A 13,001-nucleotide genomic window follows, 5' to 3' on the forward strand; every position below is an offset into this window, starting at 1 on the left:
TCTTTATGATGTTGGCCTTTTTGAGGAGTCCCGGCCAGGGTCTTGTAGAATAATGCCCCGTGATCTCCTCCGCTTGTTTCCTCAGGTTAAGACACTTTTGGCAAAAAAAAAAAAAAAAAAAAAAAACCAGAGCTGATGTCAAGCAGCCGTGATTTATGCGTTTGATGTTTGGCTCTCTGGGGACCTCTGTGGTAACTGCTTTCAGTGTGGATAAATAAGTCGTATTAAATGTTGTTTTCCTCTGTCAGGGGAACTAACTGCACATCCAAGAGAGGCGTCCGTGGATGCTGGGTCTCACTGCCAAAGCCGAACACGGCTTCGGGATTTCTGCCTTCTCACGTGGACCTCTGCTGTGCTGGGCGAATGCCACTACTCATTCCCCTAAACACCTGTGGGGATGGTCCAGCTACGCATAGATGGGAAGCCCAGAGAAATGCTTGATGCGAGGGTCCCCGCAAGCCAGCTGGGCTGTTTCGGCACCCGCCCCCCAAAGCTCCTCAATGAGGAGTAGAGACTGCCAAGCCCTTCCACTCATTCGTCATCATAAAAATGTAACTTGCTATGGCAGCCTCTTGGCCATTAAGGGCTATACTTTGTGACCTCTGTCCTTGAGATCTTTGCTCTGGCAAGTTCTATAGCCTTCTCAGTGCTGCTATCGTGATGCAGTCTCCCTGCTGTGGCTAAGTAACCTTTCGTTTTGATCAAGATTTGTCCATGCAGACTCCTACCTCTGCGCCTTTGCCCGTGCCGTTCCCACTACCTGGAAGGTCTCCCTGTTGCTCTCCAGCTTTGAGGTGGAGATAGAGCATCTCACACCTCCTTTTGGTGTCTCCTGACCCTTTTGCTCCCTGTTGGACTTGGCAATGTCCTCTTCTGGGCTTCCCTAGTCCTTGTTTTGGTCGTGAGCGACCGCACTGGGGAGCAAACCTTCTGTGGCCCTGGCCACAGGAGCAGCAAGCACTGGGCAGTGCCCCGGAGGCAAGGACCATCGCGAGAATAAAGGCACTGAGATGTCTGGCATCTTGCCCAAATGGCCAGTCATCACCGTGATTGAGGCATGTCTTAACTTGCGGAAGTGGAAACAGGGTAACTCAATGCACACCTCTGCACCATCCCTGGAAACCAATCCAGATCTATGAGAAGAAAACTGGTCATCATAGCGTTGGTGATTCAACAGCACCTGCCCGGCAGGGTGGAGTGTGCCCCATACAACAGGGCTGGAAGCTGCCACGCCAGGCGTTTCTCATAAGGCGGCTGACAGGGATGGCACCAGACTACAGGAGCATTCTTGCGATGTCGCTCTGAAGAAGTTGGGCCCCGTGATGGGATTGTCATCAGGAAACTGGGTCTGCACTGTTTTCTTGTGGCAACACTTCTGGTGGAGGCTGCGAGGGGATGGGGACATGCACCATGAGTGACTCAGGACCCCCAGCCTCTGTGGCCTGGCTCCTGCCCACCCCTAGCTCTGGGGCCTTGAGAGAGGCAAGCACACGCTCTTCTCGCCTCCAGAGAGCAGCGTAGGGGTGTGGATGCTGCTCAGGCCCTGGCATCTCACACGCCTGGGACCAGCCTCTGCCATTCACAGGTGGGTGGTGGTTTTGCCTCTCTGAGCTTCAGTTTCCCCACTTTTAAATTGGAGATTATACATAATCCCTACTGCAAAGGGTGCCTGTGAAGACTAGATGTGATGTGATGACATGTAATGGCACCTGCTCTGTGCCAAGCACCCCACCAGTGTTCTTATACATGTTTGCATTTCTCATAAAAGCAAGGCCCATGTCTCCCAGAGGAAGTTACTCTGGGGGCATTGGACTTGAAATCAAACTATGGGGGAAAAAAACAAAAAAGTGATCAAGTCTGGTTGAGGAACTCAGGCAGGGCTTCACTGGGGAAATGGGATTCAGAAATCATTGAGGTGAGCCTTAGAGGAACAAATGGGTGCTATTTTAGGCAGAGACACAGCACAGGCAAAGGCATGGGCCAAGGCCTAGGAGTGTGACAGTACAGGGGGCACAGATTCCATCCCACCATCAGTGGAATCCTGCCACTCTTGGGAGAGATCAGACAGCATAAATCTCAAGGCCCTCCACAAGCTGGCCACATCCTAAGTCATTCAAGCCATTCTTCTGCTCAAGAACCTTCCCTGGCTCCCTAGTGCCCACAAAGTTAGTTTATGTTAAGGTCCTGCACTCTAACCACCATAGCCTGAGTCTCAGGCTTTCCAGGAGGCACTGTCCATCTAGATGTCCCTCCTGGGTCCTCCGCCCATAACAAAATTCTTAAAATAGATACTGGAGTCTCACCAAACTTGAATTCTGTGGTAGCCTCTTGGTTGGGTGGGTTGTTTTTCTTTGACAGGTGGTGGACATTAGCTCCAATTTGCATATGGGGAACTTTCTGGAGAAGATCTTGGTCTTTCACTTAAGCATCCTGGGGTCTTGTCCTGACGAAGTCTTCTGCCGGTTTTACCAAAGACTAGCATGAAACTAACAAAAGGAAAATGTGGTATAAAATAAGTTCTTATGCTTACTTGGCGTGAGGAACTTGTTTCCTGATTGATTTCATGAACAACAGTGATCGTGACCCCCTGCATCTCTGCCCTCTGGGACTGAAGCTGGCTAAGGCCTTGTAAGCACTTGCTCCCCCCACCCCCAGGAGATGAGACCTCTCTGTGGGTCTGTCACCCAGCACAGGGTCCTCTGAGGGTGTCAGATGATCCAGGAGTGCCTACTGTCATGATGAGTGCTGGTGACCCAGAGGTAGCAGCTCCTGGTAAGAAGCTCTGGGTACAAAGCTGACCCCATCAGGACTTAGAAATATGAGCTTGATTTTGAAATGAGGCCTTTGGGTGGTAGAAGCTGAGGGAGGGCAGAGGCTGGGGTGAGGGTGGGATGATGTACAGGAAAGAAGTCTAGGGAACATGGGTGGAATCAAAACTCAGACTTTCTCTTTGTGATTCGCTGTGTGGCCTAGGGCAAGGCACCCCACTCCTCTGGGCCTGAGTTTTCTAACTTCTAGACTAAAGGGTCTGGCCAGGCTCCCAAGGCCCACTTCACCCCGCCCCAGTGTCCACCATGGACAGAATGCCGGTCTGGGGAGGATGGGCTGGGAGGACTGGCTGGGCTGACTTCAGCTGCATTGGAAAATCTGTCCCCTGACACCTTCTGTTGCAAGTGAATCTCAGATGCTTTATTTTTTAATGACATATGGATCCATGGATCCTTAATTAACCAACAGCCCTTTGCAATCTTTGCTTAATTTCTTGGTAGGCTCTCCTCCCGTCCTCACCACATGAGGTACCCTGCTCTAAAGGAAGAAAGCCTTAGCCAGTTGAGCTGTGAGTCATCAGTATTCGCAGAGCAGCCCACAGGCCTGGCCCCTGGAGCTCACCCCTTCCTGGTGAGAGAGGGGCCTGCCCCTGCCCAGCATTTACCTTTGGGCTTGGCCCGAAGCAGCTGTTCCACCCTGCTGTGTCTTCCTCTGGGTTGTCCTCACTCCAGGGTTCTCTTTGCTTCCTGGGAGAATATGTCCCCCCACTGCCTTCTGAGGGCCACTTGGCCCAGCAAAGGGCCTTGTGGAGGCCCAGCAAAGGGCCTTGCCTCCGGTCAGCTCAGCTGGGGCCCAAACCTCTCAGACTTGCCTATAGTGTAGCACTGTGCAAGTGAAGATGTTTCTTCCCAGTGGCACACTCTCACTCTTCATGCTCAGTGGTGGGGGGGTGGGGGCGCCGAGCACTCCCACTTGGCATATGGGGTGACAGGGCTCAGGAAAGTGGCAAAGCTGGAACTCCAAGTCAGGTGTCCTGACTGCACATTTCCAGGTACCTATCCTGAAGCTGGCGGGGTGGGGTGGGACGGGTCCCTCAGATTGCCATAAGGAAGGGACATAGATTGGGGCATGTCTCAGGAGGAAGATGGAGGGGGTGTCATCTCCAGGTCAATCAAATACATACGCGGGGCGGGGGGAGTGGGCATCTCACATGGGCAGGCATCAGAGAGGAAGGAGCACCAGGTCAGCCAGAAAAAGATGTGCTGAGTCTGCCAGTTCCTTCACCCGGTTCAAAAGCCCAGCTCTGGGCTCAGCACCACAGACAAAACCATAAGCCAAGAGCCATGTTCAGATGAAGCCTTTGTTATTAATCACCCAGAGCTTTGTCCATCTTTTCTCTACAACAGTGGCCCCCAGAGGGCAGATCCGAGACCAGCAGTAGTGGGTCTCTGGCCTGAAGGGTGGGCTGGTAGACCTGAGCTGGGTACGGCATGCAGTACGTTGTGTAGTAGAATGTGGCCAGAGGGTGCAGGCATCCCTCCACCCCGCCCCACAAAGCCTGCAGCAGCCCCTGCACAGGACAGGGCTCTGCGACGGGGGTGGAAGAGCCTCTGCCGAACCCTCCCACACTGTGGTGTGACCCAGGCTGGCCGCCTGTCCCGGGAGGTAGATCTGACAAGGAGCTGGAGAAGCACAGCGATGCTCAAACACATCTGGCAAACATGCCCCCCCGAGCCTTCATTTCCCATCTGTGAAAGAAGGATCTGGAAGACAGGACTGTTCTGGAAGGACTGGGAGTGGAAACCCCTGTTCTGCAGATGCTGCTGTGATAAAACATCCAAAACACTGGGTGGGAATCTGCCCCCAGGGTGTGCCTGGGTTTTGTCTGAAGCTTTGTGTGGGACTCACAGGGTGGCAGGGAATCTGGAGTCCGTGGGGAGGCAGGGCTTGTCCTTCTTGTCACCAGCACCTCCCTTAATGTGGTGACAGTTGGTTCTGGCACCTGAAGGGTCCAGCTGGGAAACAGAAGGGGGAGTCAGTAGACCTCTATGCATCCAGAGAGCAGTGCTTGATTTTGAGGAGGGAGGTCTTGTAAGCCTCAGCCATGAGTCTTTGCCTCTTAAAGTCTGAGCTCACAGCCTTGCCTCTTCTAGCCACCAGGCACTGGGTGGTGTAGATATCAGGGGCCTTCATAAGCACCCAACTCTGGTTCCTTTCCCTCCTCATCTGTGGTAGGACCACTTGGCCTTGGCAAGTCATTTTTCCCCTCCTACAAAAGATGAAATGGCCAGGTGAGATAAGAGGCAGGTGTCTTCCAGGCAGATACTGGTGAGGATGAAGTGAGAGTGTAGTCACATACTGGACTGACATTTCAGTGGGGGAATTGGGAGAGACAGGGCCCAGTCTTTCCAGCACTGGGTTGGGTTCCTACACAGGGGCCAGATCCTCTCTCCCAAGGACATCACCTGTTTCAGGTAGATTAGTTCTGTAGACTCCCTATCCTCTCACTGGAGACTGTCCCCACAGAGCACTTTTGATCCTTCTGCTGGATTTTCCCATCAGATGGGGTCTCCTTGATGACCCCAGCACCCAGTCCCCAGTGAAACAGACGCTTGGACAGTGGTGTGGGTGAAAGCATGCTCCAAGGAACCAAAGTCCACTTCTCCCAGATGACACATCTACAAGGCATGCGCTGCTGCAACAGTGGGCCTGGCAGCTCCCGGGGGCCGCTTTGTGCAACTCCGGCTGCTGATTCAGCCGTTTCTCCAGCCACTATTGACTGTGCACGTTGAGCATGTGCTGCCTGTCAGCCTCAGAGGGGACCAGGATGGTGAGCTAGACAATCAAGTCCTTGCCCTCACAGGACTAAGATGCCAACGGACCACAGCCTCCCCAGTGCACGGAGTCTAGAAGCAAGGCCGAGGAGCAGGGAGCAGGAATGGGAACCAGAACAAGTCTCAGCAACTGTTTTACTTTCTCACTTGGAATTTTAGAAGTTGGGTGGAAAAATATGATGAAAGGAAAAACACGATTAGTGGGAACCCAGTGAAGCAGAACCCACAATTAACACAATTTCTCTATAATTTGATAGCTCCTCAGAGGAGCACACTCCTGAAAAAGGCTAATTATATATTTGTTTGTTCAGCCCACAAATAGCATTTTGACAGCCGTTTTGTGTGTGTGTGGTGGGGGGGTGGTGGGGAAGGACCTTGTGAGATCATCTCAGTCCATCTTCTGCTTTATCAGAAATGTCCACTAAATAGACATTGCACTGGGTTAGGCAAAACTGTTGATTTCATTGATTAAAATTTAAATAAGAAAACAGATTAGCTCCACTTGGGAGATTTTAAGATGTCAGGTATATCCAAAAACATGGCTGAGGCAACTTGCAGTTAAACAGAGACACGGGACAGAGATGTCAAAGATGAGTAGAACTTAAACCACTGAATTAAGGAGAAAAAACTTCTAGTCCATTCCCAGCAGGCCAAGAAATTGCTGATAATCCCTCTTAGATGTACAGTAATTTTGACTTCAGCCAACTGTGTATCCTTGTACCTTAAAACATCAAAAAGAAAGAAAACTTGTCGTGACTCCAGGCATGGAAGAAATTAAGCTTGAATTAGTTCCGAACTCACACCCGTCAAAATGATTGGCATATATTCATGGGGTGCCTCCTGGGGAGGGTGGGGTATGGGGATATGGACCCTCGTGCATCCATTTGTGGTATGTGTGCGCATGTGCATTGACTGGATATCTGTGGGTCTTTGGATTTGTGTTCCTCCTCTCCAGCCCCCAGCATTGCTGGGCATTTTTGTGACTGTGCAGTAACGGGACCTGGATTTGGTTCTTGTGAAGATGCTACCAGAGGCCTGCCAGAGCACTCCCTGTGGGAGGGTGATGGAAATCAGGAAAGTTCTAGCAGAAATGGGCTTAATCACCTTGGGACTGTGTGTTCACATTCCAGGAGGATGAAATGGTTGGTCCTGGGCACTTAGCAGGGACCCACCTTCCTACCTTAGTGAGTGGGATTTGAACGGGCCCTACTGTGGTCAAGGTGTCAGGCCTTTGGTGGGAAGCTGTATCACATTTGGCAAAAATCAGCAGTTCAAACTCATCCACAGAGAACCAAATTCGAAAGGAGCCTACTGCTTCTGTTTCTTTTGTTCATCTTCTCTGGCCTTCTCTGTCTGCGGAGATGGCATACCTTCACAAACGGCCTTAGAATGCCATTCTGAAGTTCAACAGAATGAGACAACCATCAAATATCAGATGTATTTATTATTGTCACAGCTTACTTAATATTTAAAAAACCTAGTCACCAATGTTTACAAGTCCAAGTAGACATCCAGCCCATGTAGAGTATGTAACTTACACAAGGGTTTGCATCTTTCTTTTGTAACGAGTGCGGTACGCAGCCCTGTATATATTTTACAATGTCTTTACAGAAAAAATCATTTAATGTGGTGTTGTACAAATGCACTTTTCTAATTTTTTTCCATTAAAATCTCTATGGCACGTTTACAAATGTATCTTGGTCTTTCTTCACTGAGAAAGGTTGGACAAGACCTGCTTTGATGCCTCATCTTCCTGCCTGTAAACCACATTCTGAAAGAGCAAGGTGGACAGTCCTGGCCGTATACCCTGTTTGCTCTTGGTCTTCCTCATTGTGGACAGGCCTGCTCTGAGGCCTTTCCCCTAACAACCTTGATCAAGTAAGGAATTTGCCTTAAAATACGAGACTATCCTTCTTGGATTTTATGTGCTGACTCAGTTATATTGTGCAGCTTGAATTGGATCCGGAACCAGAAAGTAGATGAGCACCATTTCCAGAAGGCAATGAAACCAAACCAAGATTTTGACCTCAACTGAACCGAGACCAGATTTGCTGATTTTTGTTTTTCTTTCGTGGCCAAGGAATCTGAGTTAAAAATGAGAAACCATGCTGCCCTTTTTCACTGGTGTGTGTATGGACACAAGAAGGGAAAACGAGGCAGTTAACAGGTGCTCAGTGTTCTTTATATCGAAGGCAAATCTGCTCCCTCCAGCTCCATAGGAGCTGCCCAATATTGGGGCTCCCGAGCTCCACCTGGAAGGCTCATGAAGACAGGTTTCTGGGTCGTGCCCTTAGTCTGGATCTAGGATGGGACTGAGAAGGTGCATTTCTAAAGAGCACTCAGGTGATGCTGCAGCAGCTGTCCCAGAGATTAATGGGAGATGCTGGTCAAAAGCAGACCATGGCCACAGGTCATGTTCCTGAACCTGGCCACACAAAGCCAGGCTGCTTTTTGCCTGTCTTGGAGGCCATGCCTCCTCTTTCCCTGCTTACCTGCTCAGCTCTGTTTGGCTTCCCCCAGGGCACCTACCCAGGGCTCATCCAGGAAACAGATGGGCCAGAGCCCTGGTAAGAATTTTAATTCTTAGTGATTGAGGCTTAATTTACATACGGAAAAACTTACTCCTGGGTGTTCTGTTCTCTGCATTGTGACTTGGGGTCTTAAATCCTCTTAAAATGTAAATAAGGACAGATTGCTTTCTCTCCTCAACCCTTCTGTGGATGCCTGGGCTAGAAGCCAGGTCCTTCCTACCGGTCAGCTTTGCTCCTATCTGCGTGCCCGGCTTGTGCTCTCCACGGCATGCAGATGCGCCCACATGGCACCCCCACCTGCTGTTCCCTCTACCAGCAGCTCTTTTCACCCCACCTTCTCCCGTCCCAGTGTCTCTGCTCAGATGTGACCTTCTTGGAGGGTGCCTCTCCAGCCTGCTTTCTGCTCTAGCACTGATCACCATCTGCCACTACTAAACATTTGACATGTCTATTGTGTCTCCCCTAGGGGAGCATGAGCCCCATAGGGCAGGGACTTTCACTTGCTTTATTCATTCATGGCTCTACCCTAGAGCCACATCTGCAGACAATAGTCCTTCAGCATTCCCTGAATACCTAAATGATGGGATGAAGTCACAGTCTGCACCCTGGAGAGCCAGTGAGGCTCTTGCATCCTTCTCTTCCTCTGCTCCTCCTACCCCAAACAGTCTCGTGACCTGCACTGGCCCTGAAGGAGAACTTCCTGGCTCAGAGATGGATCTGAGGTCCCCATCACCCTGACATGAGCTCAGAGAGGCTGTGGAACCGTCCAACTCAGGCAGGGCCTGTTGCTAAACTGCATCCTGGGGTCCAGTGGCTCCAAGAATGTGGACTGGGGGATCCACAGCAGGCTGGCTCTTGGTTTATGACTTAAGGCAATTTCTGTTTCTCTTCTCTTTGGAAGAGTTTCTATCCTCAGTGAACCAGATTAGTGCTTCCTAAGAACTCTGTGCTTTCCAGAATCTTCAAGGGATAATATGGCTGAATTCCTTTCTTGTCTTTTCTGTTATTTTAGCCAAGGCCCACTCAGCTCAGAGGGACACCCAGGGCAGTCGTGGATCAGGCGTTTTTGAGTCCCTGGCTAATCAGTGCAGGATCCACAACTTCCTTTTGCTCCCTAATGAGAACTCTGATCAGGACACCTGAGATTCTAACCCCACACATCAGCGCCTTCCCCTCTCCCCACCATCCCCCTGCTGCTGGTCATTCAATTCAAACACACAGGGGCTTGTGCTGCAGCCCAAATGAGGAATGGGGGGCAGTGGGCAGGCAGGAGACTTTGGAGCATATTCCAGGGAATCTTCATCACTGTCATCACTGTTATCACCATGCACCTGTTACGGGAAATAACGGCCACTTAAAATACTTTTCTGCATATCTTGATTTGTTCCTCCATCATGTGGTTAGATTTTTACTAAGTTCTGTGCAAGCTACATTTGGGACGGTCTGACGAGAGCTGTAGGAGCACACCAGAGCAGGAATACACAGCATACTTGTTTGTGAGGTCCCTGAACAGGACACTTGAGGAAAAAGCAGTTATGCTCCAGGGCAACTGAAACCACGGTGACAAAGAAGTCATGACTGGCAGCGATACGCCACCATGTAAAGCATGTGAGTTTTCAAAGGTTTTACTCTCCCTTTCTGCAAGTGGAAAATCCTATCAATTAAGAGCCACAACAGTAGACGTTCCAGTTTGCAGGTGCCAATTTTCAAATGAGCTCCTTCGCATGTGAGCACCTCTGTGTTATGCTCTAGAATCAGCAGTATCCGAACTTCTTTATGATTCTCACAAGCAACCCAGAGGGGTGAGCCCTACCATTTAGTATCCCTATGTCCTTGGTCACTTGGCTCATCTGCAAATGGTCAAGTAGACGTTATCAAGTAAGACATAGAAGATCACCTGTGCTAAGTAGTTCCTGTCATCATGTGGTAGGCATTGTGTGCTAAGTTCTTTTCCGGTAATCTTCAGAGCATCTCCTAAAATGCTTTCCATAGCATGCTGGTCCTACAAGGTCCTCCATCACCCTCCAGAAAAATGTAACAGGCATTGCTGTGTTCTAAGTCCCTTTTGTGCAGATTTACAACCCACACCACAAGATATCTCACAGCATTTACTGTCTTAAAGAAAAATTTGAACTTTGCCAACCTAGGGGTTCCTGAGCAAATCTGATGAATCCGTTTTCCCTGGAACACTGGTGGCATTCATCACCAACCCATCCTGTATGCCTGTGGTCAGGAAGGCTGTGCAGCAGCCCCTCCCACCTCTGTACCCTCCAGGCATGTCAAGGTTGCACTTCCTGGTCCCCTGGGTAGGTGCGGTGATGTAATTAGTTCTGGCCGATGAATCACAGGTGAAGCGGCACAGATCACTTCCCGGCTTCAACCTGAACTGTGAGAGAGCCTCCAGGATTTTCTTTCCTTCTGTTGCACTGACAGGCAAGTTTCAAGATAGTGGCTGCTAAGCCCAGGTCCTGAAAAGATGAGGTAAGGTGGGGACTCCCCAGCTGGCCTATGCTGGACTCACACGGTGAGAAAAAACCTTCAAAGCCACTATGTCGTAATCGTTGTCAGCCTATCCTGATTGCTCCATGTTTGTTCCTGGGGACACCGTTCCTCAGGCGGTCAGTGCCTGGCGCATGCAGGTTCATGATAAATATGAGTTAATGACTGGCTGACATCATCTTCCCAAACAGTAAGAGGGGTCTCTATAGAGATTCCAACATGCAATAAAATCTTACATCAGGAGCAGGGGGTCTTAATTATCTGGGTTAAGTATTGCCCACTCCAGTTTCACCCTCATCCAGGGTGAAATATTTAGTCCATAGAGCCTTTTCCATTTTAAATGTGATTTTCACTTTCAATTATTTGTGTTTCCTCCTTAAAACAGGACTGTGTGGGCGGCCCCATCAGAGGACGGCAACAGCTCTTTCCTGTAAGTGAGGCAGTCTCATCCTTCCCTGGATCCTCAGCATCTCTTAACCAGCAGTGGCAAAGGTTGAATTAGAATGGCACCAGCTTCGGATAAAAATCCGGATCTCGCTTTTCAAAACGTGTCTAGAGCTGGTGGCTATAAGGAACCAATCAAGCCTCAGCTGTGATTCTAATCCTGCCAAGTCTGCCTGAGAGCCGACTCATTCATCCAAAGAGAGAACGGTTTGGATGGAGTTCAAGGTGCATGGCTCGCTGGCATAGCCCAGACAACCTCTTAAAGGCTGGGCCGCAGAGCTAGAAGGTCTGTCACTCAGTTGGGGAAATCGCCTGAGAAGTTCAAGTCTACTGCCTGGCAGCTCAAATGAGTCAGCCTCACCAACCAAGAATCGCGTTGATAAACAGACTCAGAGAGCCTGCGCCCCGTGGGGTTCCCCCGTCTGCAACTGTCTCACCTGGCCCTCCTGCAGGGCCCGGCGGGGACTGGGGAAGGTCAGTGCTCCCTGGGGCGGGGACTGGGTCTGTTTCCAGGCTCAGTGCCTCCGAGTCATACAGATGCCAGGTGGTCCTGCTGCTTACCCTTGCTGAACCTCAGGCTTCTCGTGTAAACAGGGCGCTTTTGAGGAATTATTAACATCTCCCTGTGAGTCAAAGCACCTACTGAGATAATGTATGTAATGCTTGTAATAAATGCAGCTATGTGCCAGGCACTCTGAGACACTGCCTTTGTGGTTATTTTTAGTTCAGCTGTATGCATGCCGGAATGTGTTCCTGTTGGCTGTACGTCTACCATGAAAAGTGGCTTCTGGTGTGTTTATTTGCCTGGCACCTGCCCCTTTTTGCTGCTCCTTGCAATAGCCCAGACTTGAGCCAGAGTACAGACCCAGAACCCCTTGAATGAAAGGGAGACCTGGTGTCCCTGAGGAAGGACCCTGGTACACTGCCACACATTTATCCTGTGAATTTTTCTCATAGCCTTTCTTGAAGGCAGCTATGGCCATTTACTAGGGACACAGTGCACTGGGAGAAAGGAGAAAGATCAGACTTTTTGGGGATTGCCAGATCCTGGCTCTGAACTGACACTGATTCCAGGAGACCCGGAATCTAGCAGTCAGAGGAGGTGATTACGGAGTGAGGTGATGCATGGAGTTGTAGCTCAGGTCCATCTCAAAGGGGATATCATGGGTCTCCCAACTCACCCTGTGGCTGCTGACCAAGTTCTGGAATGCATCACTGGAATACACACTCAGCAATGGGCAGAACCTGTACACTGGTAATAGACCTCGTCCCCAGCCAGGACTGAGGGCGGACCTTCACGCAGGCTGAGCTAATGATGGCAGAGTGTCCTCTGGGCCAGGGGCGGCTCTGGGGACAGACTCCAGTCACAAATTGACCACTTGGAGCTCTCCCTATTCTTTCCTAACAGGAACTGGATGGAAGAGCTATCTGTCCCCGAGGCAGCTGGCTAGAGGGGATGAAGCCAGCATTCAGGCATCTTGCAAGGTCTAAGAGTCCTTAAGTCCTGGGTGAAATCACCCCCATGGCTAGATCCACTCCTGTCCCTTCTCCTGGCTAATACAAGCTCATCAGTTTTTAATAAACCAGGTGAGCTTGGATGCAATGACAGACTCTAGCAGCCTGACTCATTGTAGGGGGAATCTTCTATTCTCCCCTCCAAATCCCTCTCCGCCTTTATCCACTGTGCCCTGTGTCCATGGAAACAAACCTGTGTGGCTTCCATGTAGGCTTGGTCAATGCGGAGCTCTGGCAGGAAGTCAAGAGGTTGGAGGAAAGAGGGAGGGAGGATTTATTCCCTTTCCCCTGTGGCAACTCTGTGGTCTGGATGTTTTCTAAAGCAAGGGCCTCAGCCTCTGCCAGGAGGCCCTCTCCACACTGCCTCTGGTTTCCAGGTTCTGCACTGCCCTTTCTTCCTGGCCTAAGG

General features: G+C 50.4%; 1 protein-coding gene across 1 annotated transcript in view; it reads left to right on the top strand.

Moving 5' to 3' along the window:
- KCNK9 (potassium two pore domain channel subfamily K member 9) overlaps positions 1 to 11,769 on the top strand; it is a 104,701-nt gene extending 92,932 nt beyond the window's left edge. The window contains exons 3-4 of the mRNA XM_010354090.2: positions 249 to 1,585; positions 11,019 to 11,769. The gene's annotated coding sequence lies outside the window, so the exon portion shown is untranslated. The remainder of the gene's footprint in view (positions 1 to 248; positions 1,586 to 11,018) is intronic.
- Positions 11,770 to 13,001: the final 1,232 nt, after the last annotated feature.

The sequence above is a fragment of the Rhinopithecus roxellana genome, chromosome 9 (genome assembly GCF_007565055.1).
Source record: "Rhinopithecus roxellana isolate Shanxi Qingling chromosome 9, ASM756505v1, whole genome shotgun sequence".
Taxonomy (NCBI): Eukaryota; Metazoa; Chordata; class Mammalia; order Primates; family Cercopithecidae; genus Rhinopithecus; species Rhinopithecus roxellana.